This window comes from Giraffa tippelskirchi, chromosome 6, assembly GCF_054371585.1.
Source record: "Giraffa tippelskirchi isolate mGirTip1 chromosome 6, T2T-mGirTip1v1.2.pri, whole genome shotgun sequence".
NCBI classification, from domain to species: domain Eukaryota; kingdom Metazoa; phylum Chordata; class Mammalia; order Artiodactyla; family Giraffidae; genus Giraffa; species Giraffa tippelskirchi.
Window position 1 is genome coordinate 145411735 of NC_137280.1, and position 25654 is coordinate 145437388.

The window sequence follows — 25654 nt, forward strand, 5'->3', positions numbered from 1 at the left end:
TGCTGCTGCTGCTAAGTCGCTTCAGTCGTGTCCGACTCTGTGCGACCCCATAGACGGCAGCCCATCAGGCTCCGCTGTCCTTGGGATTCTCCAGGCAAGAATACTGGAGTGGATTGCCATTTCCTTCTCCAGTGCATGAAAGGGAAAAGTGAAAGTGAAGTCGCTCAGCCGTGTCCGACTCTTAGCGACTCCATGGACTGTAGCCTACCAGGCTCCTCCGTTCATGGGATTTTCCAGGCAAGAGTACTGCAGTGGGGTGCCATTGCCTTCTCCGAAGAGAAGTAAACTAGATAAATACAAATACATGGTATTGCTTATATGTGGAAACTAAGATAAATGATACAAAGGAAACATATACAAAACAGAAATATATCCACAGACATAGTAAACAAATTTATGGTTACCAAAAGGGAAAGGCTTGGGGGGGAGGGATAAATTCGGAGTTTGAGATTAACATATATGCACTACTATATATAAAGTATTTATATAACCAGCAAGACCTACTGTATAGTACAGGCAATTGTATTCAATAATTTATAATAATCTACAAGGGAAAGTACTTGAAAAAATGTTTATATATATCTCAATCATTTTTCTATACACACAAAATTAACACAATACTGTAAATCAATTATATTTCAATTTTTAAAAAGCAGAATAAAATTGATTCCTATTCTCATTTCATTATCTATGGAAGAAAGTGGGAAGTTAGGCAACAAATTCAATACCTTATCATACAAAATGTGATTAAGGTTAAGTACAAAGGCCCTGGATCTGCTCAGGTGGAGTGAGCAGCCCCTGGGGCTGAGGTGTTGAAGAGTTTACCTGATTCATAGCTGGGAGGTCAGGTAAGATTTCCAAAATATGGAAATAACAAGAGGGCAAGATGGAGGAGGGATCTTCCCAGCAGAAGGAACAGCAGGTGCCAAGGCTTCACACGGTTCATAGCAGCCCAGCCAACTGATGTACCTGGAGCACACCCAGCCGGGACAGGCGCTGAGACTGGAGGGTGTCCCAGGGATCTGCCTTTTGTTCCACCCTGATTATTGTTCGGATGGTGTACTCAGACATGACCTTCTGTCTGCAAATCATAAAGAGAAAGAAGAGGGAGGTACGGGGCTTGATTCAGTCTGCTGTGATGGTTCAAAGCATGGACTTTGGAGACATAAAGTTTCTACATTTTTACACTTGGTTGTTGCAAGTTAACTGTGGCAAATTTCATTTTACTTTTCCATAAAATGGAAACCATATGCCTCATAGAGTTACTGTGGCATTTAACTAAAATAATATAAATAAACATTAGGTCAATGCCTGAACTATACCCAGGACTCTCTGTTGCCTAACTCTGTTAACCACTATTTTCCTAAGGGTGATAACTTTGGCTTCAGATTTCTGGGCAGAGTTTCAAAGCCATGCCTGCTGTTGTTGCCACCTCTGCTTGCACAAATGAAAGTGTAATAATCCATAAAATTTATATTTAGAAAAGGAAAATTTAACCTTGAAGGTAGATCACCAGACTACAAAAGAGATGAAATCAGAGAAAACCTGGCTTACAGTATCATACATGGCACTCTGGTCAATCTTCCACAGTTGCTCTTTCTATAAGCCTGCTATCCCTCAGTTTTCCTTTTCACTTTCCCCTCTATAATCCAAGTCCCAGCTTCACTTTCTTAGACTGTCTTCATCACTGCACTTTATGAAGTAGAGGAAAAGGTTTCATAAGAAAGCCACAGTGGAATGCATAGCCCTTTACAACATGAGGCCCTACCCCCTAAACACAGTTGATTTTACCAAGGCTTGAAAAATGATACCATGTTCTTTCAAGAAATCTGGAAGTTGAATCACTTAAATATGTTTGAACTGAAATATCACAATGAAAATATCAGCTAGTAATTAATTTCTTACACTGTGACACATATTAATGCCATTAATAACTATCCATGTGATATGATATGATCCAGTTGCTGATAAATTGTAACTTATTTAAACATAGAGGGGCTAAAATAAATTGGACAGATCATCACAATTAATAAGTTACTTTTGTTAATTCAGTCTTTTATTTTTTTTGTATTTTACTTTTTTTATTTTTAAAAATTGAAGTATATTTGATTTACAGTAATGTGTTAGTGTCGGGAGTAGACATAGTGATTCAAGATTTTTATACAGTTTTTAATTTAAAAAGAAAGTTTAAGTTGGATTATGTAACCTGAAAACTCCAAACCAAGAAATATAAAAAATAATTTTCTTGCTGATGGGCATTTTGGAGCAAGTTCTCTTATCCTCTCCAAATCTTGACTTCCAAATTTGTAAAGTGAATAGATAGGTTCAAGACATCTTAACAATTTTATGTTTCTATAATTTTTATATGAGCCCTCAACACATTTCTCAAACTAGCATTTTCTATATCTCCCTGGGAAATTTCTTGAACCTTTTAATTCAAAAAGGCACCTAGATGGATAATACCACCCATGAATGAAAAACATCTATCACTCCTGTTCAAACCACCTCATTCCTCTTCCAACAGAGCTATTGCTACTCAATCACCACACGCATTCATGACAAGACTGGATGAGGACTCACTATCTCACTAAAAGTCAGAACTGATACATGAGATAAAACTTACTTGCCAACACATCTACATAGTAATGAATGCTATGCTATGCTAAGTTGCTTCAGTCGTGTCCGACTCTGTGCGACCCCATAGACGGCAGCTCACCAGGCTCCGCCGTCCCTAGGATTCTCCAGGCAAGAATACTGGAGTGGGTTGCCATTTCTTTCTCCAGTGCATGAAAGGGAAAAGTGAAAGTGAAGTCGCTCAGTCGTGTCCGACTCTTAGTGACCCCACGGACTGTAGCCTACCAGGCTCCTCCATCCATGGGATTTTCCAGGCAAGAGTACTGGAGTGGGGTGCCATTGCCTTCTCCGACATAGTAATGAAAGGCTACCCTAAAAAACCACTGCACATTTCACAAGCACCAATTTGAAGCATCAAGTCTGCAATGCTGGGGTCAAATGTTCTCATTTTTTGCAACTTCTTGGATCCTTCCTGTCTTTATGGACCAAATCAAGCCCTGTGTTATTCCTGCATCCTTCCTTAGTAACCTGATCAGCAATGATTTCTTCCTTCCTTCCTATCTCCCTCACTCCTTTCTTTTTCTTTCTAGCTTGCTTGCCAGAAGGCTCATTGCCTGGACTTTGATTATACTTAATTTGGATCATGATTATACAATGTTTTTATAGAATTAAATGAGCTTTTCTTAGGTTCATTCATTTACTCATTCTTCAACAAATATTTTCAAATTTGTTTTTACATACTAGACACTGAGCTAGGTACTAAGAATGAAATATGAATAAAGACACAGACTCTACACTTAGGAAACTTCATATTTTACAGCAGATTAGCAACAACTGAAAAGCATTATAAATGAGACTTAGAACCACACAGTAGAAGCATCTAGAACATGAAAGGAGTCTTCCTGCAGCAAGTAAAGTTGAGTTCTAGAGGATACGTAGGAATTAGAAAAGTACAGATACAAGGAGTGAGGTTTCTATGGAAAGGAGGCATGAGGAGCTAAAATCCAGAATCAGATAACAGCTGTGGTATATTATGAGAATAAGAACATGAATCTGGTGAATTAACAAAGAACCCTAAATTCTGAAAGTCTCAGATGCAAGGTGGGAGAATGTTAAGAGATAAAGGTTGAAGATCTATGAAGAGGTCTACTAATAAATGTCCCTGGAAGCCATCAAAATCAACTATGGATAACTTTTTAGAAATGAAAGAACTTACTTAACTGGTTAAATCACAAAATCGCTAGACAAGCTATATAGCCCAAAGTATAGGAACTAAGATGTTCCCAAAGAACTCAGTAGCAGATATTTATGACATTTTCTTTAAGACACTATCATTGCACTGATTCAGCTCCAACCACCTTGGTTCCTTTTTGGCACTCTACTCTAGATTAAGTTCTTAGAAGATTTTGATTGGTCTAGTTTGGATCAGGTACTCACTCCTTGGAGAGACACAGTTGGTGGTGGTTCTAACAGAGCACTATGAAATGGGAGGGGTAGCTTACCCCAAAACAAATATGCATGGGGGAAGAGTGTTAATATTGGCAAGAGGAGATGTAAGGAATAAAGAAAAACAAGTCCAAGAGATGCTAACTATATCACGATGAAAAATTTGAATGCTAACAGAGGGCAATGGATTGCCATTCTACGGGAGTATGCTCTGAGCAGGTCTGTATATAAGAAAATGTACAAGGAAGGAGGCTTGGGGAGGACCATTCTGGAGGTTTGAGGACATATAGGTATAAGATGATGAATGGAGATCTGTACAAAAGAAGTCATAGGAGGGACAGACAAAAGCAAATTGATTAAGAGATATTATTCCTGTAGAATGAAAAAAGCAAGAGAATGCTATATGTATCATAGTAGCCAGCATATTTCCAGGAACAAAGCAGGAGATCAGTAAAAACCTATTGATATGACTTAAATGCAGGACTGTGGCTTAGAAGGTGCTTAGTACGGTTTCATATTTGTGCAACATATTATCAAAGATTTTTCAACTTCTTCCTTTTTCATATCATTTATTATAGTGACTTTTAATACCACAATTTTATAGTTTCATTGCCTAATTATAGGTAGTATGCACTGGTTCACACAGGGAGAATGAAATTTTTTCATTTCAAGTAGAATCTTCATCTGAGAAGATAAAGATAGGAAAAAATCTTGCAGGTTTTGCTTTAAACTCAAGAAATGAATATAAAGCCTTGGTAAGTGGACATAAGCATAATGGTGATAAATGTCCCAACAAGCTAGGTTTGGTAATGATGGCAGCTTCACAAAACTCAGATTTCAGCTTCTCTCTTTTCCACAACTTTATTCATTTCTGAGAAAACAAAAATAATTTTCTTTGCACATGGAATTTGACAGCAAGTAATTGGAAGATACAGATGCAAATAAATTTTGATATAATCTGATTTAAATTAATGACTTTCATATGTTAATATACTGGCAGCCCAAATTTCAGATAACTTTGTGTTTCAGAAACAGAGAGGAATGAACAAGGAATAAAGAAAATCACCAAGTTTCCAAAGCAAAACAAAAATAAACATTCTAAAGAGAAGGCTTACTCATGCATACCGATGTGAGTAGGGATTTGGGGGTTACTCATGAAAATCTATAGCCATCACCCAGTGCACCACTGTCACAAAAAAAGAAAATGAGAAAGCAGAGCTGAGGCTCAAGAGACATAGAATTGAAATACAAATTAAATGTAATCATGCCATGTATTACCACCTCTGCTCCTGCACAGCTCAAAAATCCATTTCAGCATAAACATAGTGCTGTCCTATTCCATCTATAACAAGCTGACCTCAAAAGGGGAAAAAATGATCTATTTCAACAATTGAAACTTACTCTTGATTAAGGAATCTGATTGTTAGGGCAGTTTTGATACATTGTTGGAATTCAGATGAACTCTTCAAATTCCAGAGAATATTATCAATCAATCTTCTAGCAAACCTCTCCTTTTCTTCCTCTCTTTGTTTCTTCTTTCTTCTTTTTCCTTATTATTGAGATCCAGTTAATAGGTAACATAGTATAAGTTTTAAAGCATACAGTGACTGATTTGACACATTTATATATTGCAATATGATTACTGCCATGGTGTTAATTAGTGTCTCTATAAAGTCCCTTATTTGTTTTGTGTGATGAGAGCATTTAAGATCTAGTTTCTTAGTAACTTTGCAGTATATAATTTAATATTGTTGACTATAAGCACGATGCTGTACATTAGACCTCTAGAACTCATTTTTCAGTTGCAAGTTTGTACCCCTTAGCCAGTATCTCCCAATTTCCCTACCTCTCAGTCCCTGGTTACCATCATTCTATTCTATTCTCTGTTCTCAGTCAATCTACTGAATACCGAAGTTAACAAAATGATCTTAAAACCCAAGGAAAAGGTAAGACAGATAAAAAGATATCATCAGTAAAAATACAAGAAGGCAGGAATCTATGATCTCCAAAATGCTGAAAAATAATGCTGATAAACTAAAATTTAATATACACTTATGTGACCAATTCTAAAGTGGAGGAAAAATAAGACATTTTCAAACTCATTAAGATCATGAGTGTTTTTCACCAATCTAACTTTACAAAAGTAAATATTGGACTTCCCTGGTGGTACAGTGGATAGGAATTCAGCTGCCAATGCTGGGGACATAAGTTCAATCCCTGGTCCGAGAAGATCCCACATGCTGCAGGCAACTAAGCCCATGCACCACAACCACTGAACCTGTGCTCTAGAACTGCAAGCTACAACTACTGAACCCACACACCAGAACTACTGAAACCCAAGTGCCTAGAGCCTGTGCTCTGCAGCAAGAGAAGCCACCAAAATGAGAAGCCTATGCACCGCAAGGAAGAGTAGCTTACCATGACTAGAGAAAGTCCACACAGCAATGAAGATAGAGTGCAATGAATTTTTAACATTTTTATCAAAAATTTACTTACATTTAAAAAATTAATTTTTTAAATTAATTAAAAATTTAAATTAATCAAATTAAAAAATTAATTAACTTTTAAAAACTAACAATTAAGGTAATTCAAAATATAGAAGTATGCAATATAAGAAATTAAAAAAAGAAACTAAACTGTAAATTTCATTAGCAATATTAGCTCAGTTCAGTTCAGTCGCTCAGTCGTGTCCAACTCTTTGCAACCCCATGAATTGCAGCATGCCAGGCCTCCCTGTCCATCACCAACTCCCAGAGTCCACCCAAACCCATGTCCAGCGAGTCAGTGATGCCATCCAACCATCTCATCCTCTGTCGTCCCCTTCTCCTCCTGCCCACAATCCTTCCCAGCATTAGAGTCTTTTCCAATAAGTCAACTCTTCGCATCAGGTGGCCAAAGTATTGGAGTTTCAGCTTCAACATCAGTCCTTCCAATGAACACCCAGGACTGATCTCCCTTAGGATGGATTGGTTGAATCTCCTTGCAGTCCAAGGGACTCTCAAGAGTCTTCTCTAACACCACAGTTCAAAAGCATCAATTCTGCGGCGCTCAGCTTTCTTCACCGTCCAACTCTCACATCCATACATGACCACTGGAAAAACCATAGCCTTGACTAGATGGACTTTTGTTGGCAAAGTAATGTCTCTGCTTTTAAATATGCTATCTAGGTTGGCCATAACCTTCCTTCCAAGGAGTAAGCATCTTTCAATTTCATGGCTGCAGTCACCATCTGCAGTGATTTTGGAGCCCAAAAAAATAAAGTCTGACACTGTTTCCACTATTTCCCCATCTATTTCCCACGAAGTGATGGGACCAGATGCCATGATCTTAGTTTTCTGAATGTTGAGCTTAAAGCCAACTTTTTCACTCTCCTCTTTCACTTTCATCAAGAGGCTCTTTAGTTCTTCTTCACTTTCTGCCATAAGGGTGCTGTCATCTGCATATCTGAGGTTATTGATATTTCTCCCAGCAATCTTGATTCCAGCTTGTGTTTCTTCCAGCCCAGGGTTTCTCATGATGTACCCCAATACTAGCTCAATTAACTACTAAAAACTGTTTAAGAATATTAGTATTTATTTTGAAAAAGAACAATAAAGAGTATTCAACTTCTGGTCATAATGGGAGTAATTGGGATCTAATTGCCCTTCTCCTTGTAAACAACTAGAAAACTGGAAGTACAAGAGTTCACAGTATTTAGATAGTTGAGGAAAGACAGCAAGGACTGTGATCACTGAGTAAAGGGCAGCAAATGAGTCCTGTGATCACCCCAGACTTCTGCCTAGATTCAACTTTTTAATCGTCCAGAGAGGGTGATCCTACATGGAGCATGCTAATCTCCCTGAGCTGAATTATTAATCAGGGAAACGCATATTACAACCACAATGAATGACTCTAAACACCCACCAAAGTGGTTAAAATTAAATATAATGAAGGACGTGGACTCATTAAGCTGTTTTTGATGCTCAATCACTCAGTCATGTCTGACCCTTGTGACCTCATGGACTGCAGCATACGAGGTTTCCCTGTCCATCCCCAACTCCCAGAGCTTGCTCAAACTCATGTTCATTGAGTCAGTGATGCCATCCAGCCATCTTATCCTCTGTTGCCCCCTTCTCCTCCTGCCTTCTATTTTTGCAGCATCAGGGTCTTTTCCAATGAGTCAGATCTTTGCATCAGGAAGCCAAAATATTGGAGCTTCAGATTCAGCATCAGTCCCTCCAATGACTATTTAGATTGATTTCCTTTAGGATTGACTGGTTTGAACTCCCTGCAGTCCAGGGGACTCTCAAGAGTCTTCTCCACCACCACAGTTCAAAAGGATCATTCTTCAGCTCTCAGTCTTCTTTATGGTCCAACTCTCACATCTGTACATGACTACTAGAAAAACCATAGCTTTGACTAGACAGAGCTTTGTCAGGAAATTAATGTCTTTGCTTTTTAATACGCTGTCTAGGTTGGTCATAGCTTTTCTTCCAAGGAGCAAGCATCTTTTAATTTAATGGCTGAAGTCACCATCTGTGGTGATTTTGGAGCCCAAGAAAATAAAGTGTCTCATGGTTTCCATTGTTTCCCTGTCTATTTGCCATGAAGTGATGGGACCATGATTTTAGTTCTTTGAAGGTTGAATTTTAATCCAGCTTTTTCACTCTCCTCTTTCAACCTTCTTCAAGAGGCTCTTTAGTTCCTCTTCACTTTCTGCCATATGGGTGGTGTCATCTGCATATATGATGTTGCTCATATTTCTCCTGGAAATCTTGATTCCAGCTTGTGCTTCATCCAGCCTGGCATTTCACATGATGTTCTCTGTATATAAGTTGAATAAGTAGGGTGACAATATACAGCCTTGACAAACTCCTTTCCCAATTTGGAATCAGTCTGTTGTTCCATGTTCAGTTCTAACTGTTGTTTCTTACCTGCATATAGGTTTCTCAGGAAGCATAGGTGGTCTGGTACTCTCATCTGTTGAAGAATTTTCCGCAGTTTGTTGTGATCTACACAGTCAAAGGCTTTAGTGTAGTCAATGAAGCAGATAGTTTTCTGGAATTCTCTTGCTTTTTCTATGATGCAAATGATGTTGGCAATTTGACCTCTCGCTCCTCTCTCTTTTCTAAATTCACCCTGTACATCTGGAAGTTCTTGGTTCACATACTGCTGAAGCCTCCCTTGGAGGATTTTGAGCATTACCTTGCTAGCATGTGAATAGAGTGCAATTGTGGACTCATCATATCATCTAGCAATTGCTCTCTTAAAGATTTGCTGAGGGGAAGTAAAAACATATATCCATGTGAAGACTTCAATATGATGCTATAGAAGTTTTATTAAAAATAGCAAAAACAAAACAAAAAACTGAGAAGCAATCCAAATGTCCATCAACAAGTGAATGAATAAAATGTTTGTAATACATTTACTCAGTAGAACACTATTTACAATTAATGGAAGAAAGTAGTAATACATATAACATAATACATGAAAGTCAAAAATATGTTGAGAGAAAGAAGCCAAATGGAATAGATTAGATACTGTATAATTTTATCTATAAGAGATTCTAGCAAAGAAATATCTGATAGTGACAGAAAGCATGTCAGGGTTTGCCTGGATTCAAGCATGTGAGTTAATGCCAGAAAATGAGCTTCATTGAGGTTAAAGAGTTGAATAATTTATCATAATTTGTTGAATCTATGTATTTTTGTTACATTTAAATTTTACATTAATACTGTTAATTAAAATGTAATATGAAAAAACTAAAGAAATATTATACAACTAATAAGCATATGAAAAGATACTCAACTTTACCGAGATTTAGGGAAATCCAACTATACCAAATCAAATTTGCAAAATGTTTGAAAATACCAGTTATAGACAAGAATGTGGAGAATCATAAACTCTCAAACCTGACTTGTGGAGGTGTCAATTAATACAACAATTGTGGTCAATATCTGGTAGATTTTGAATAAGCTTAGCCCAGTGAGATATGTATACAATGTCACATGCAATCAGATAACTCAGATTCCAATTCTTCTCCTCTAATTTCCATAAACTCTTGATTTGATTCCCTTATTTCTGAAATAAGGAAAATGATAAGAGCTACTTCATTAAAACATTGTGAGCATATGGTAAGTTAATGTATGTAACACACTCAATGAACTATGGAATATTTTTCAATGAGATGGGAATACCAGACCACCTGACCTACCTCCTGAGAAACCTGTATACATGTCAAGAAGCAACAGTTAGAACTGGTTCCAAATCAGAAAAGGAGTATGTCAAGGCTGTATATTGTCACTCTGCTTATTTAATTTATATGCAGAGTATATCATGAGAAATGTTGGACTGGATGAAACACAAACTGGAATCAAGATTGAGAGGAGAAATAACAGTAACCTCAGATATGCAGATGACATCATATTAATGGCAAAAAGCAAAGAAGAACTAAGGAACCTCTTGATGAAAGTGAAAGAGGAGAGTGAAAAAGTTGGCTGAAAACTCAACATTCAGAAAACTAAGATCATGGCATCTGGTCCCATCATTTCATGGCAAATAGATGGGGAAATAGTGGAACAGTGACAGACTATTGTTTTGGGCTCCAGAATCACTGCAGATGGTAACTGCAGCCATGGAATTAAAAGATGCTTGCTCCTTGGAAGAAAAGTTATGAGCAACCTAGACGGCATATTAAAAAGCAGACATTAATTTGCCAACAAAGGTCCATCTAGTCAAAGCTATGGACCAGTTTTTCCAGTAGTCATGCATGGATCTGAGAGCTGGACTGTAAAGAAAGCTGAGTGCCGAAGAATTGATGCTTTTGAACTGTGGTGTTGGAGAAGACTCTTGAGAGTCCCTTGGGCACCAAGGAGATCCAACCGGTCCATCCTAAAGGAAATCAGTCCTGAATATTCATTGGAAGGACTGATAATGAAGCTGAAAGTCCAATACTTTGGCCACCAGATTTGAAGAACTGACTCATTGGAAAAGACCCTGATGCTGGGAAAGATTGAAGGCTGGAGGAGAAGGAAATGACAGAGGATGAGATGGTTAGATGGCATCACCGAGTCAGTGGGCATGAGTTTGAGTGAACTGCAGGAGTTGGTGATGGAAAGGGAGGCCTGGCATGCTACAGTCCATGGGGTCCCAAAGAGTCTGACACAACTGAGCGACTGACCTGAACAGATTTGAATGCTTTAATATATTGGAATTTTATCTTGAAATAAAACTTTGTAGTTTTCCTTACACTGTAACTAATCCTCAACTGCTGGTCCCCGTAGCGATTATGTTTACAGTCCCTCCTCTAAAATGATAAGACTTATTTTCAGCATTGATTCAAGCATATTTCACACTTAGTGACTCACTTTACATACATGTGTAATATATATTTGTAGTTGTATAAGATATGAATACTAAACCTGAATTTGCAATGCTTAAATATTCTTATAAAATGTTTAGTTCTTTAATCATATTTAATACCAATTTCTTTTATTAAGATTTTGCCTTCTTTTTTTGTAAACTTACTGTTTGCTCAATTCTTCTAGGTTTTAGTATCTGCTTCCTATGGCTCAGATGGTAAAGAGTCTGCCTGCATTCAGGAGACTCAGATTCAATACCCAGGTCAGGAAAATCTCCTGGAGGAAGGCATGGCAACCTAGTCTAGTATTCTTGCCTAGAGAATTCCATGGATAGAGGAGCTTGGCAGGCTACAGTCCAGGGGGTTGCAAAAAGTCAGACATGACTGAGTAACTAACAGTAAGATTTAGAAATGGAGCACCTACACTCAAGCACCTGGAGATCGGTTGCCTCTTTTATGTGAGTTTAAATGTTGATTTTGCCAATTACTCATTGTAGCATCAATTGACTATTTTTATTCCTATTCTAGTGCTCCAGATTCCATCACTGGTTGTAATGCTCTGAAAAAAAAAAATCATCATTATATAATAAATCATTTCTGAAGCATTTTCCAAAAATCAATACACAAAATCATGTAATTTCCACATTTTCCTTAAAGGTAAATTTGAGTTGTCAGACTGAATGATTTGGGAATTAACATAACAAAATTGAAAACTGTCCTTTGAGAAAGAGAGGGGGGAAGGGGGATACAGAGGGAGGAGGAAGCAGAGAGAGAATAGAATGGAACTAATAAAATGCAAACTCAGATTAAATGTTTTTTAGCTACTAGGAATTCATTTTCTTTAAAATATTTTTTTCATGCACAATTACAGGAATTGTTTTTTTTCCTGGGTAGTGGCATTTAGTGGTATTTCTCATTTTTGATCTTTATATTCTAACATAAAATCTATTACTTCGGAAAACTTTATTGTTAAAACTTTACCTGGCACGTTTCAGAAAAGCACAAAGATTAGAATAAGAATTAGAATTTATTCTCATGGCATACTCAACACCAAGGATCACTTCAGTTCCTGAAACTAATCAACTGTTTGAGTGAATAAAACAGTATATTATTAAAAAAATTAATGAGAAAGATAAAAATTTAACTTATTTTACTGAGTAGCTATATAATATGTAATCCATCACAATTGTATAGCACAGTGTTTAAGAATATGGGTTTTGTAACTTGAACTTCTGGTACAAGCTTTTCTAGCTGTGTGATCTAGGGTAGATTACTCTACTTCTCTGTGCCTTAATTGTCTCATCTTCTAAAGGGAGATTTTAAAAGCTCTTAGTCCCATAGATTTGGTATAAGAATTAACAAATTAACTCATAATGTATGGACACAATGTATGTGTCTTCCCAACATTTTTATGTTGAAGCCCTAACCTCCAATGTGATAATATGTGGTGGTGAGGCTTTTGGGTGGTAACTAGGTTTAGATGATTTAATGAGGGCAAAGCCACTTAAATGAGATTATTGTTGTTATTTAGTCACTAAGTCATGTCCGACTCTTTGCGACCCCATGGACTGTATAGACTGCCAGGCTTCTCTGTTCATGGGCTTCTCCAGGCAAGAATACTTGAGTGGGTTGCCATTCCCTTCTTCAGGGGATCTTCTGACCCAGAGATCAAACCTTCATCTCCTGTATTGGCTGGCAGATTTTCACCACTGAGCCACTTGGGAAACCCTTGAATGAGATTAGCTTTCTTACAAGAGAGGAAGAGACCAGAGCTCATCCTCTCTCCACCATGTGAGGACACAAAGAGAAGGCACCTACCTACAAGCCACAAAGAGGGCCTTCATCAAGAATCCTACCATGTCAGCACCCTAATCTTGGACTACTCAAGAGTCCTGAACTCTGAGAAGTAAAGGTCTGTGGTTTTAACCATCTTGTCTATGGTATTTTGTTATAGCAGCCCAAATAAACTGAGACAGATAGAACATTAATAAATACTAAGTAGGTACTACATGTTACTTTGAATTATTTAGCCTTTTCTTTCTTAAATGGGCATGCAACTTGCACTCAAAGTTTTGATTTAGGCATGATTACTAAAATTTAAAAGGAAAGAAAACACAGAAATTTAAACTAAATGTCAGTGCAGATCCACTCTATTATAACACTTTCCCACCTTCATTTTACAATTTACAGCACAATTATGGTCCAGCATTTCACAACTACAGAATAGCCAGTAAACAGAACCAGGATGAAATCTAGGATTTCTTATTACAAGACCAGCACACTTTCCACAAAATTACTCTTATTTATCTTAAATACCTTTTCTAATACATCATAAATTGTAACCCTCTTCTCAGAATGTAGTTTAGACTGATAAATAAGAAATAGAAATTCATCTGACCACCATTTCTATAAACTAATTTAAAAGATTGCTAATATTTGTTAATAATTAATGACTATTTGTAGAAGTTGGTACCTTCCGTTCTGGCTAGGTAACACTTGGTAATGGCACTTGGGGACTGCCAGTAAAATATGGCCAGTTCAACACTTGGCTATCAACACTGTTCCCTCTCTATACCTCCACTGAAATCCCCCTAAGCCAATAATACAGGCACATATCTAAAATGATGAAATGTATGCTAGAAAAACAAATATTGCTTAGAGTTATCAACAAAACATTGGGAGATAGAAAACAGATGGTCAAGTGGTAATTGACATGACAATGCAGAGAAAGCTGAACATGTATGCCCATGACTTTTCTCAGCAAGAAGCTGTTATGCACAGTAGGCCATATGCTACACATAAAAGAATGAGATTAAAACATTTCCTCACACCATATACCAAAATAAACTCAAAATGGATTGTGTGTGCATGCTCAGCCTGACTCTACAACGCTATAGACTGTAGTCCATCAGGCTACTCTGCCCATGAAACAATACTGGAGTGGGTTGCCATTTCCTACTCCAGGGGATGTTCCTGACCCAGGGATGGAACCATTTTCTCTTGCTGTCTCTTACACTGGCAAGTGGATTCTTTACCACTGGCACCATCTGGGAAGCCCTTAACGGGTTAAAGACCTAACTATGAGTCCTAAAAAAAAAAACTCCTAGAAGAGAACACAGACAGAACATGCTTTGACCTGAATCAGAACAATATTTGTTTGGACCTGTCTCCCAAGGCAAAAGAAACAAAACAAAAATGAACAAATGGGACTTAATGAAATTAAAAATCTTTTGCACAGGAAAGGAAATCATCTACAAAAAGAGAAGACAGCCTACTGAATGGGAGAAAATATTGACAAATAATATGACCAATAAGGGGTTAATATTCCAAACATATTAATACGAAGAAGTCATATAACTCAGTATCTAAAGAAAAAAAACACCTGGTGAAAAGGAGCAGAGGACCTGATTGGGCCTTTTTCCCAAAATGACATACATATGGCCCACAGGCATAATAAAAGGTGCTCAGTATCACTAATCATCAGGGGAATTCAAATCAAAACCACAACGAGATATCACCTCTCACCTGTCAGACTATCTTCAAAAAGCCTACAAATAACAAATGTTGGCAAAGATTTGGAGATGGCTGGTTGAGGAACCCTAATGGGACCCTGGGGACTTCCCTGGTAGCTCAGGTGGCAAAAACTCAGCCTGCAATGTGAGAGACCCAGATTCAAACCCTGTGTTGGGAAAATACCTTGGAGAAGGAACTGGCAACCCACTCCAGTATTCTTGCCTGGAGAAGCCCATGGACAGAGGAACCTGGTGGGCTATGGTCCACTGGGTCACAAAACAGTCGGATATAACTGAGTGACTAGTAGTTTCACTCAGAGAAGGCAATGGCACCCCACTCCAGTACTCTTGCCTGGAAAATCCCATGGACGGAGGAGCCTGGTGGGCTGCTGTCTATGGGGTCGCACAGAGTCAGACACGACTGAAGCGACTTAGCAGCAGCAGCAGCAGTAGTTTCACTTCACTTTTTTAGGGAGCCCCAGGGCTAGTGTGGCTTACTCGTGAGCACAGTCAGGGTCTCAAAGACTCTGAGCTACTGCCCACCCACTGGCAGGTGAAGCCAGGTCCTGGGGTTAGAGCCAGACCACTGGCAGCAGAGCTGTTTACTGGCGTCTGGCTGCAGGTCTGGGAGCCCAGAGCTCTTTTCCGATTGTTCCTGGGGTCAGAGTGGGGTGAGTTGGGTGGCGGTGGGGAGACAGTTGCTGATATAGTTGAGTAAGGGGTGGGGGCTCCGGAAGTTTGGGATGACCTACTAGTGGGCAGGGCCAGGGCCCAACAGGTCCCAGGGGAGGGTCTGACCTGCGTGGCCGATCCTAGTTTTCTTGCTTCTGGCGCCTCTCCGCTGGTAGAATGAGCTGGGGCTTGGCCCTCACGTGGAGCCCTCACGTGTCTAGGGGCGTGCTTGCTGATGGGCGGGGCTGTGTTCGGCCCCTTTAGTTGTGTGACATGAGGCGTCCCACCACAGGCCTGTGCACCACAGGCTGGGGGCGGGACCAGGTGTGGTGTTGACGCTAATGAGTCAATATGGCCACCGCCGCTTTCCTGAAATTGAATGTTCCCAGGGTGAGTGACAGCCTCCCGCCTCTCCAGGAGACTCTCCAAGACCAGCAGGTAGGTCTGGCCCAGCCAGGCTCCTATCACCAGACTGCTTTTGCCCTGGCGTTTTGTGTGCGCCATTCAGAGTGAAGTCTCCGTTTCCCTCTGTCCTGTGAGGCTCCGGCAGTTAATCTCTGCTGGGCTTCAAATCCGAATGCTCTGGGGGCTTATCTTCCTGGTGCCGGACCCCTGGTCTGGGGAGCCTGACATGGGGCTCAGAACTCCCACTCCTAAGGGGAACCTCAGCAATAGAATCATTCTCCAATGCGTGTGTTGCCCACCTGGAGTGGGGGATGGGATTTGATTACATCACGTGTCCACTCCTCCTGTGGTCTCCTTGTGTGGGCATGTTCTAAGTCACTTCAGTCCTATCTGACTCTATGTGACCTTATAGTCTGTAGCCCGCCAGGCTCCTCTGTCCGTGGGATTCTCCAGGCAAGTGTGTTGTTATGCTCTCCTCCAGGGGATCTTCCCAAGTCTGGGATGGAACCTAGGTCTCCTGCGACACCTTCATTGAAGGCTGATTCTTTACTGCTGAGCCACTGGGGAAACCCACATAGTCTCATTGCTGTTCCTTCTTTATACTGGAAAAGGTCTTTTCTGGTAGGTTCTCATCTTTTTCTTCAGTGGTTGTTCTGCAGACAGTTGTGGTTTGGGTGTGCTTGCAAGAGGAAGTGAGCTCAGCATCTTTTTCAGCCATCTTGGTTGTTCTTGAGGATGTGAAGAAAAGGGACTTCTTTTATGCTGTCAGTGGAAATGTAAATTGGTGCAGCCACTATGGAAAATAATATGGAGCTTCCTCAAAAAAAAAAAAAAAAATCGAACTACTATATAATCCAGCAATTCCACTGCTGGATATATATCCAAAGAAAATGAAAACTGATTTGAAAAGGTAACATGTGCCCCAGTGTTCATAGCAACATTATTTATCATAGCCAAGATATGGAAGCAACCTAAGTGCCCATCAATAGATGAATGGGTACTCAGCCATTCTTCCACTTACATTTGCAACAATGTGGATGGAGCTAGTATGACGCTAAGTTAAATAAGTCACATAGAGAAAAACTTTGTTATCACATGTATGTGGAATCTAAAAAGTAAAATGAATGTGCATAACGAAACAAAGACTCACAAGTATAGAGAACAAACTAGACGTTTATAGTAGAGAGAGGGATGTGGGGAGGTGAGAGATAGAGGTATGGGATTAAGAAGCACAAACTACTGTTTATAAAATAAATAAGCAGCATGACTATATTGTATAACACAGGGTAATATAGCCCTTATTTTATAATAATTTTATTTTAAAATTTTATTGTTTTAAATTTATTTGGCTGCTCCAGGTCTTTGTTGTCAAATGCAGGATCTTTAGCTGCAGCATATGGTATCTAGTTCCCTGACCAGGGATCAGTCTGGGCCCCCTGCACTAGGAGCACAGAATCTTAACTCCTGGACCACCAGGGAAGTCCTTATTTTTTAATAACTTTAAGTGGAGTATAATCTATAAAAATATTAAATCACTATATTGTATACCTGAAACAATATAATATTGTAAATCAACTATACTTCAATTAAAAAAAAAAAAAGGTTCTCCATTGGAAATACCAGATACTTGTAACTGTAGGACTTGAGAAATGGACCTAAAAAGTTGAATGCCTTGGAACACTATTTAAGAAGCTTTAGACCTCCCCTCCACCCTTGTGGCTCAGCTAGTAAAGAATCCGCCTGCAATGAGGGAGACCTGGGTTTGATCCCTGGGTTGGGAAGATCCCCTGGAGAAGGGAAAGGCTATCCATTCCAGTATTCTGGCCGTGAGAATTCCATGGACTATATAGTCCATGGGGTCACAAAGAGTCGGACATGACTGAAGGACTTTCACTTTCCACCCTAGATCTCATTACTCACATCCCTTTCTCCCTGATCCACTTACATCTGCAAGCCACCTCTCCAACCCAGTGGCAGACAGCAGATTTATTCTCTGGATGAATTCAATCTGGTAAGCTCCACCCTGGGGGACCAAGAAACAGATGTGACAGCATCCCAACAACAGTGGTTTTGGGATTTGAAAAATCCTAATAAATGACAACCTTCTTTCCTGAGTTTAGAATAATCTGAGATATAGACATATTTCAAGTAGGTGGACATGAAAATATAAGCTTTATGATGAGCAGACACCACTTGGTAGGTTATGCTTTTAGATCTGAAACAAAAATAGGCTTCCTTACTTTTCTCTGAGGAATTACACTGACATACCTACCTTATCAATTCCGAACTTTGAAGCTCTCGGCTTCCCCTGTAGACTTCTCCACTGTGAAATTTATGGCACAGAGTACCTGAGGTTGCTTGTGGTCAGGCTGGCACCCAAAGGGTAGAGAAGAAGGGGTGGTGTTAGGCACAGCTGGTTCCCTCTGATGTGTTCCCTAATCAGATAATGGAATGAATGCGAGTTGGGGAGAGATACCAGAAAGGTCTTCCTTTTTATAGAGGAACCTACCAAATGACATTGCAGGCAACATAAAGTAAAAATACTGTACCTTGGGACATCCCCAGCCTTTCCTTCTGCTCATTTTCCCAAAGGCTGGCATCCAGGCATGGAGTGGCAGCCTCAGCTTCCACTTCCAGCCAACTCATTCCAGGTTGGATTGAATAACTTTTCTCTAGAGATATACCCATACTTGAATGAAAATTTCCAGAGACATGAATAATTTTCTCTATAAGATTCTTAACACATAACCTTTTATTTCTTCTTATGTGCGTGTGTGTTTTGTTTGTTTATTTCTTAACATCTAGAGCCATTTGAGGGCCTCAGGCGGAAACTTATTCCATTTGGACATTACTTCTTATTTATACTGGGTTACGTTTTTCTCCTGCTATAGCTCTTTGCTACTCTGCTAACTTTGTACCATCTTCATGCCCTATTCCGGAGAAGGCAATGGCACCCCACTCCAGTACTCTTGCCTGGAAAGTCCCATGGATGGAGGAGCCTGGTAGGCTGCAGTCCATGGGGTCGCTAAGAGTCAGACACGACTGAGTGACTTCCCTTTCACTTTTCCCTTTCATGCACTGGAGAAGGCAATGGCACCCCACCACAGTACTCTTGCCTGGAAAATCCCATGGACGGAGGAGCCTGGTAGGCTGTAGTCCATGAGGTCGCTAAGAGTCGGACACGACTGAGTGACTTCCCTTTCACTTTTCCCTTTCATGCACTGGAGAAGGAAATGGCAACCCACTCCAGTATTCTTGCCTGGAGAATCCCAGGGACGGTGGAGCCTGGTGGGCTGCCGTCTATGGGGTCTCACAGAGTCGGACATGACTGAAGCGACTTAGCAGCAGCAGTAGCAGCATGCCCTATTCAGTTCAAGAATTCATCATTCCTCGTCCACAATGCCATGATAGCCTCCTTAACTGGGCTTCTAGCCTCCACAACGGTCCATTTTCTAGGGACTGCACACATAGCTTTTTTTTTTTTTTTCAAGACTTTAATCTGCCTCTGCAATTGTGATGTATTGACTGCCATTTACAGAACTTTACAGAACACCCAGAAATCCTTTCTAACTACATATATCATTTATCTCTCCTTGTTTGCTTGCTTTCTTGCCTCATTTCTTTTCCTTATTTCAAAAGGAATACATGTTTATTACAGAAATTATTGAAAAACAGATTATCAAAAAGAAGAAAATAAAATTACCCATACTGGCATCACACAGATTGAGGTGAACCACTTTGAATACTTTGGTATCATTTTTCCATTAAAGTCAAATCTTGACTTTGCCTATCTACATTAACTTGATCATAAGAACCTGCTTACTAAGAAGGCATTTTGATCTTATCACTCAATTGCTTTTTGTTTTGAAAATAGCATGGATGTTTCCAGTATAGTTTGCCACTTCCTCCTCCAGGGGATCTTCCCAACCCAGGGATCGAACCTATGTCTCCTGTGTCTCCTGCATTTCAGGCAGATTCTTTACCCACTGTGCCATTGGGGAAGCCCGTCAGACTTAAAGCGCTCAGAAATACAAAGAAAAACTTGTACAATAATAATATTTATCCACCTTGAATCGTAGTTCAGTATTGAAATGTATGAGATAGTTTTTATAAATTATCTGAGTAATAAAATACAAATCATAAATCTTTTATTCAGATCCTAGGCCATACCACTACATAAGAACATTAATCTAAAGTAAAATAGAGTAGTTAGCACTTCAGGAAGTAAAATTTGACAGAAATTAGAAAATTAGTATCAATACCATTTAAAAGTAACACTAACTGACCCAGTAAAAGATGACTTTGTAGACACAATCAACACAATCAACAGGGAGTAAAACTTACAGTTTCTAAAACTGCTTGGTAAAGTTTTCATTGCCTAAAATTGCCAGAAGAATCAATTCTTACTAACAAAATGTATATCTGAAAAAAGTTGTTTTTATGTGGACTATTTCCTTATGAGACTAATGTATTACTAATTTCATTTTTAGAAAATAAAATACAATGAAATGTAACAAAAGCACAGAAACTACAATCAGACTGAAAATAAACAGAAATTCAGTAAATTAAGCAAATCTTCATTGTAAAATGTATTAAACTGTCCTGTTCATAATATTAATAAAAGAATTATATTTGCTTAATTGGGATAATATCAAAAAACACATTTTGATAAAAATCCATTAAAGTTGGTAAATTGGGTTAACATACCCCCTAATAAACAGAGAGTGAAAAGGTTCTTGCTCAGAAGAGCATGAACAAAATGATGGGGTCATAATTTCATATGCTGTTTGTTTCCCACTCACACTGGATTAAAATCATCAGCTGTACAATTCATTTGGTCTCCAATATTCATTAAAAATTATAAGTATTTTAAACATAACTATACAGCTAATATATTTCACTTCTAGTCTTATTCTAGACTAGGAGACTTATTTAAAATAGTGTTATATACTTTCATCTTTAAAATATTAAGAACCATTTACTAGCTTAAGAAGGAAATGTTCTTAAACTTCTATATGCCCAGCTCTGCTCTCATTCTCATAACTTGTTACAAAGAAAAGCTCCATCAAACTCCTAATACAGGTCTCCCATTTATAACCATTCAAGTCTCCAGTCACACATGAGCTCAAGCCTGGCTCTGCAATTTATTAGTAGCAGTATCTTTTTGTTTTTTTGTTTTGTTGTTTGTTTTTTCCAGTTTTATTTATTTATTATTATTATTTTTTACTTTACCATATTGTATTGGTTTTGCCATACGTTGACATGAATCTGCCACGGGTGTACATTTGTTCCCCATCCTGAACCCCCCTCCCACCTCCCTCCCCATCCCATCCCTCTGGGTCACCCCAGTGCACCAGCCCCAAGCACCCTGTATCATGCATCGAACCTGGACTGGCGATTCATTTCACATATGATAATTTACATGTTTCAATGCTATTCTCCCATATCATCCCACTGCCGCCCTCTCCCACAGAGTCCAAAAGACTGTTCTATACATCTGTGTCTCTTTTGCTGTCTCACATACAGGGTTATCGTTACCATCTTTCTAAATTCCATATATATGCATTAGTATACTGTATTGGTGTTCTTCTTTCTGGCTTACTTCACTCTGTATAATAGGCTCCAGTTTCATCCACCTCATTAGAACTGATTCAAATGTATTCTTTTTAATAGCTGGGTAATATTCCATTGTGTATAAGTACCACAGCTTTCTTATCCACTCGTCTGCTGATGGACATCCAGGTTGCTTCCAGGTCCTGGCTATTATAAACAGTGCTGGGATGAACATTGGGGTACACGTGTCTCTTTCAATTCTGTTTTCCCCGGAGTAGCAGTATCTTTTAAGTCACTAAAACTATTTAGTTCAAAGTTTCCTCAATTTTTAAATTGGGAGAATAATCTTATGTCCTTTGTGTTGCTGTGTGAACCACGGAGATTATTCATAAAACTACTTAGCACTATACTTGGTTTATGGTACATAATGTAATAATTTTAAAGCTATTATTATTGTCTTTGTCTTTAATAAAATTAAGATTAATTACTAAATCCATACAGTGCCCTCCGTTTGAAATGGCTTTCAATTAGAGACTTAAGAGTAAAGCAGCTGAGGAGTTAGGATAAAATATAAAACTTAAAGTCATTTTTTGTAAAAGACACATAAAATGGCCATGCAATGACTGAATTGTTTGTATAAAGGTAGAATAATATTTGTAATATATTGTATACGTTTTTCAAAATGTATTAATAATGAATTGACTTCATTTAAGACAGTACAGAAAAATATCTTTTAAAAGATGATAGCTATAATGGAACAAAATACAACCTCCAATATGCTTATATAGCATTCTCTATACCACTATAGGACAAGTGATGATAAAAGATTTATGCATGTTAGTACTATGACTCATATGCATGAAGAACAAATCATATACTATACTATCAAGATGTGTGCTCAGGATAGCCTTCCTATATTTGGACTGCTAAATATATTCCTGTTTATTTATTTGCTTTTACACATTCTCCATGGTAACTAAATCTAATTAATCTTCTCATGCTTATGTTTCCTCAGATTCACAATAAAGAAAAACCTTAATCAAAAAAGGATGACATATTATTAAATTTAGGCTAAGAACATTGGAAAATAACATTTTAAAGATTTCCAAATGAATAATATGCAAATCATTCAGGAGTTATTATTATGTAGTCTAAAATAAATTATATTTAAAATCAAGTGGAATAAAAGTGACAGAATACAAAGTTTTAAACCAATACAAGAAAAATCTTGTTTTCTGCAGTATTTGGACTTCCCATGCAAACATAATGTTAAGATGTATTTTACCAGTAATTTCTGTAAAATCACATGTATTTTTCAAGGAAATTTGATGAAGTAGAAATTGATATTTAATTTCCAATTGGTTTTCTTTAGGATTTTTTGAAGGAAAAAGTAGCCGAATATCATCTAAAAAATGATGTTCAATTTTCTCGGTTATCTTCAAATGCAGCCTCTAAAATTGGGTAGCTATAAAAGATATCAATGATATGTACAGATCTAATAAACATATGTCTAATATAAAGGTACAACTATAATCAGGGCTACCTCTTACTGGGTAAAAGGTCAAAGAAATGGGAAAAAAGAAACAGAAAGCAGAATACTTTTTTCCCAGCTAAGATCTTTTCAAATATCTAGTAGATAATAGTATATTTAAGCCTAAATATATCTAATATTGCTATATTTTTTTATCCTTTTTTAAAATTAGTTTATTTTCTATTTTTTAACTTTACAATATTGTATTTGTTTTGCCATACATTGACATGAATCCACCATGGGTGTACATGTTTTCCCCTTCCAGAAACCCCCTTCTACCTCCCTCCCCATCCCATCCCTCCAGGTCATCCCGGTGCACCAGCCCCGAGCACCCTGTATCATGCATTGAACCTGGACTGGCGATTCATTTCACATATGATAATATACATGCTTCCATGCCATTCTCCCATATCATCCCACCCTCGCCCTCTCCCATAGAGTCCATAATACTGTTCTATTTATCTGTGTCTCTTTTGATGTCTCGCATACAGGGTTATCTTTACTGATTGACTAAATACCATAAATATGTGTTAGTGTACTGTGTTGGTGTTTTTCTTTCTGGCTTACTTCACTCTGTATAATAGGCTCCAGTTTCATCCACCTCATTAGAACTGATTCGAATGTATTCTTTTTAATGGCTGAGTAATATTCCATTGTGTATATGTACCACAGCTTCCTTATCCATTCATCTGCTGATGGGCATCTAGGTTGCTTCCACATCCTGGCTATTATAAACAGTGCTGTGATGAACGTGTCTCTTTCAAATCTGGTTTCCTTGTTGTGTTTGCCCAGCAGTGGGATTGCTGGGTCATATGGCAGTTCTATTTCCAGTTTTTTGAGGAATCTCCACACTGTTCTCCATAGTGGCTGTACTAGTTTGCATTCCCACCAACAGTGTAAGAGGGTTCCCTTTTCTCCACACCCTCTCCAGCATTTATTGCTTGTAGTCTTTTGGATAGCAGCCATTCTGATGGGCGTGAAATGGGTACCTCATTGTGGTTTTGATTTGCATTTCTCTGATAATGAGTGATGTTAAGCATCTTTTCATGTGTTTGTTAGCCATCTGTATGTCTTCTTTGGAGAAGTGTCTGTTTAGTTCTTTGGCCCACTTTTTGATTGGGTCATTTATTTTTCTGGAATTGAGCTGCAAGTGTTGCTTGTATATATTTGAGATTAATTGTTTGTCCGTTGCTTCATTTGCTATTATTTTCTCCCATTCCAAAGGCTGTCTTAAGTTGATTTTCATGGCATGACAGTGGATATGTTGAGTGACACAAATGCTTATGTAGCATTCTCAGCCTCTTCATTCTGCATGTTTATTGATTCCAAAGGCTGTCTAAAACTCAATGTTTCAACATATTAAATTTAGTTTTAAAAGTAATATAGATCCTTTGATATTTATAATTGTAGCCTAATTCCAAAATAGTTCTCAGGATCTACATTTTCTCCCCTGCCCCAGACACATTTCAAAGAGTATTTCCTAATTATCTTTGGTGCCATACATATACCTTTGCCCAAGGGGTCTCTCTGTATGTATGGATATCATATTTGGCATAATATTTAATGACATACTCTCATTACTTCAAGTCAAGTTAGTCTTAATATCAGAACATATTCCCTTTTATAAAATCATGTAGATTTCTGAATATATCAAAGCTCACAATGGGATCAGGCTCATAATTTTGGCTTTTGTATGTGTCTTTTGAAGAAATTTTGAGAAATAAGTGTAAATCAATTAGTGTTTTCTAAGCACCTGGTCAGGAAAAAGTAATAGATGTTAGATCTGTGGAGAATGTGTACAGGTACATTCCCCATACTGTTTGAGTTTTTAAGCAAGGTATGTGTTTGCATGTGGTGGTCTGTGGGTGTGTACATTTGTGTGTGGTGGGGAGCATGGAGGGTAGTGGTGAGATATGGGCACAGGAAAAATTCAGCTGCAGCAGTCCAAGGTAGACTAGAAGGAAGTACCCAAAATGTGTGTTATCTTGGCCATATGAGCTCTTGGAATTCAAATAAGAAGTTGAGTAAAGAGAGTTGTTCACATCTCAACTAGACATTGACAAAGAAACAGGAATGATTTAAGAAAGCAGAGGGGATGATCAGCTTAAGCATATAAAAAGGAGGAGGATTTACTTTTCACATATTGGATTCAAATACTCAGGCATGTTGGCTTTGTTCTCTTCCTCCCCATGAAAGTGAGATATTTGCCTGCAGGACAGTATCTACATTGAGAGGTTTAAGGCTATAGGGAAAAGAATGTCTCTCTCTTGAAAAATCATTATACATCTAGACAAGAATTAGCTGTGATTGAGTCATGTGTCTATCTTGAGACTAATAACTATAGATGGAGAATATTATGCTTTGATTGCCGTGGACTGAATCATATGGTACCTTGAAGACAAAGATGGGCTCAGGCCCATCTAAACACCCTCTTCCAAAAGAAGGGAGAATGAATGCTCATGACAAAACTAATAAATAATCCAATACGCAAAGGCTCGTATGTAATCATCTGACACATTTGTTTTCAGAAACTTACAGGATAGGTTGGCATAATTAAACTACCAGCCTTTTACAGATTGTGCTGCTGATGTTTACTTACGTAGTGAAGTCACTCAGTTGTGC

The 25654-nt window shown here is 38.3% G+C and overlaps 1 protein-coding gene and 1 long non-coding RNA gene across 2 annotated transcripts in view; one reads left to right on the forward strand and one right to left on the reverse strand.

Annotated features, from left to right (window-relative positions):
* Positions 1 to 15754, reverse strand: part of LOC145511418 (uncharacterized) — a 73929-nt gene extending 58175 nt beyond the window's left edge. Inside the window, exon 1 of the long non-coding RNA XR_014057839.1 lies at positions 15670 to 15754. This is a non-coding gene — a long non-coding RNA (uncharacterized LOC145511418). The remainder of the gene's footprint in view (positions 1 to 15669) is intronic.
* Positions 15652 to 25654, forward strand: part of GABRG2 (gamma-aminobutyric acid type A receptor subunit gamma2) — a 226250-nt gene continuing 216247 nt past the window's right edge. Inside the window, exon 1 of the mRNA XM_081504619.1 lies at positions 15652 to 15981. The gene's annotated coding sequence lies outside the window, so the exon portion shown is untranslated. The remainder of the gene's footprint in view (positions 15982 to 25654) is intronic.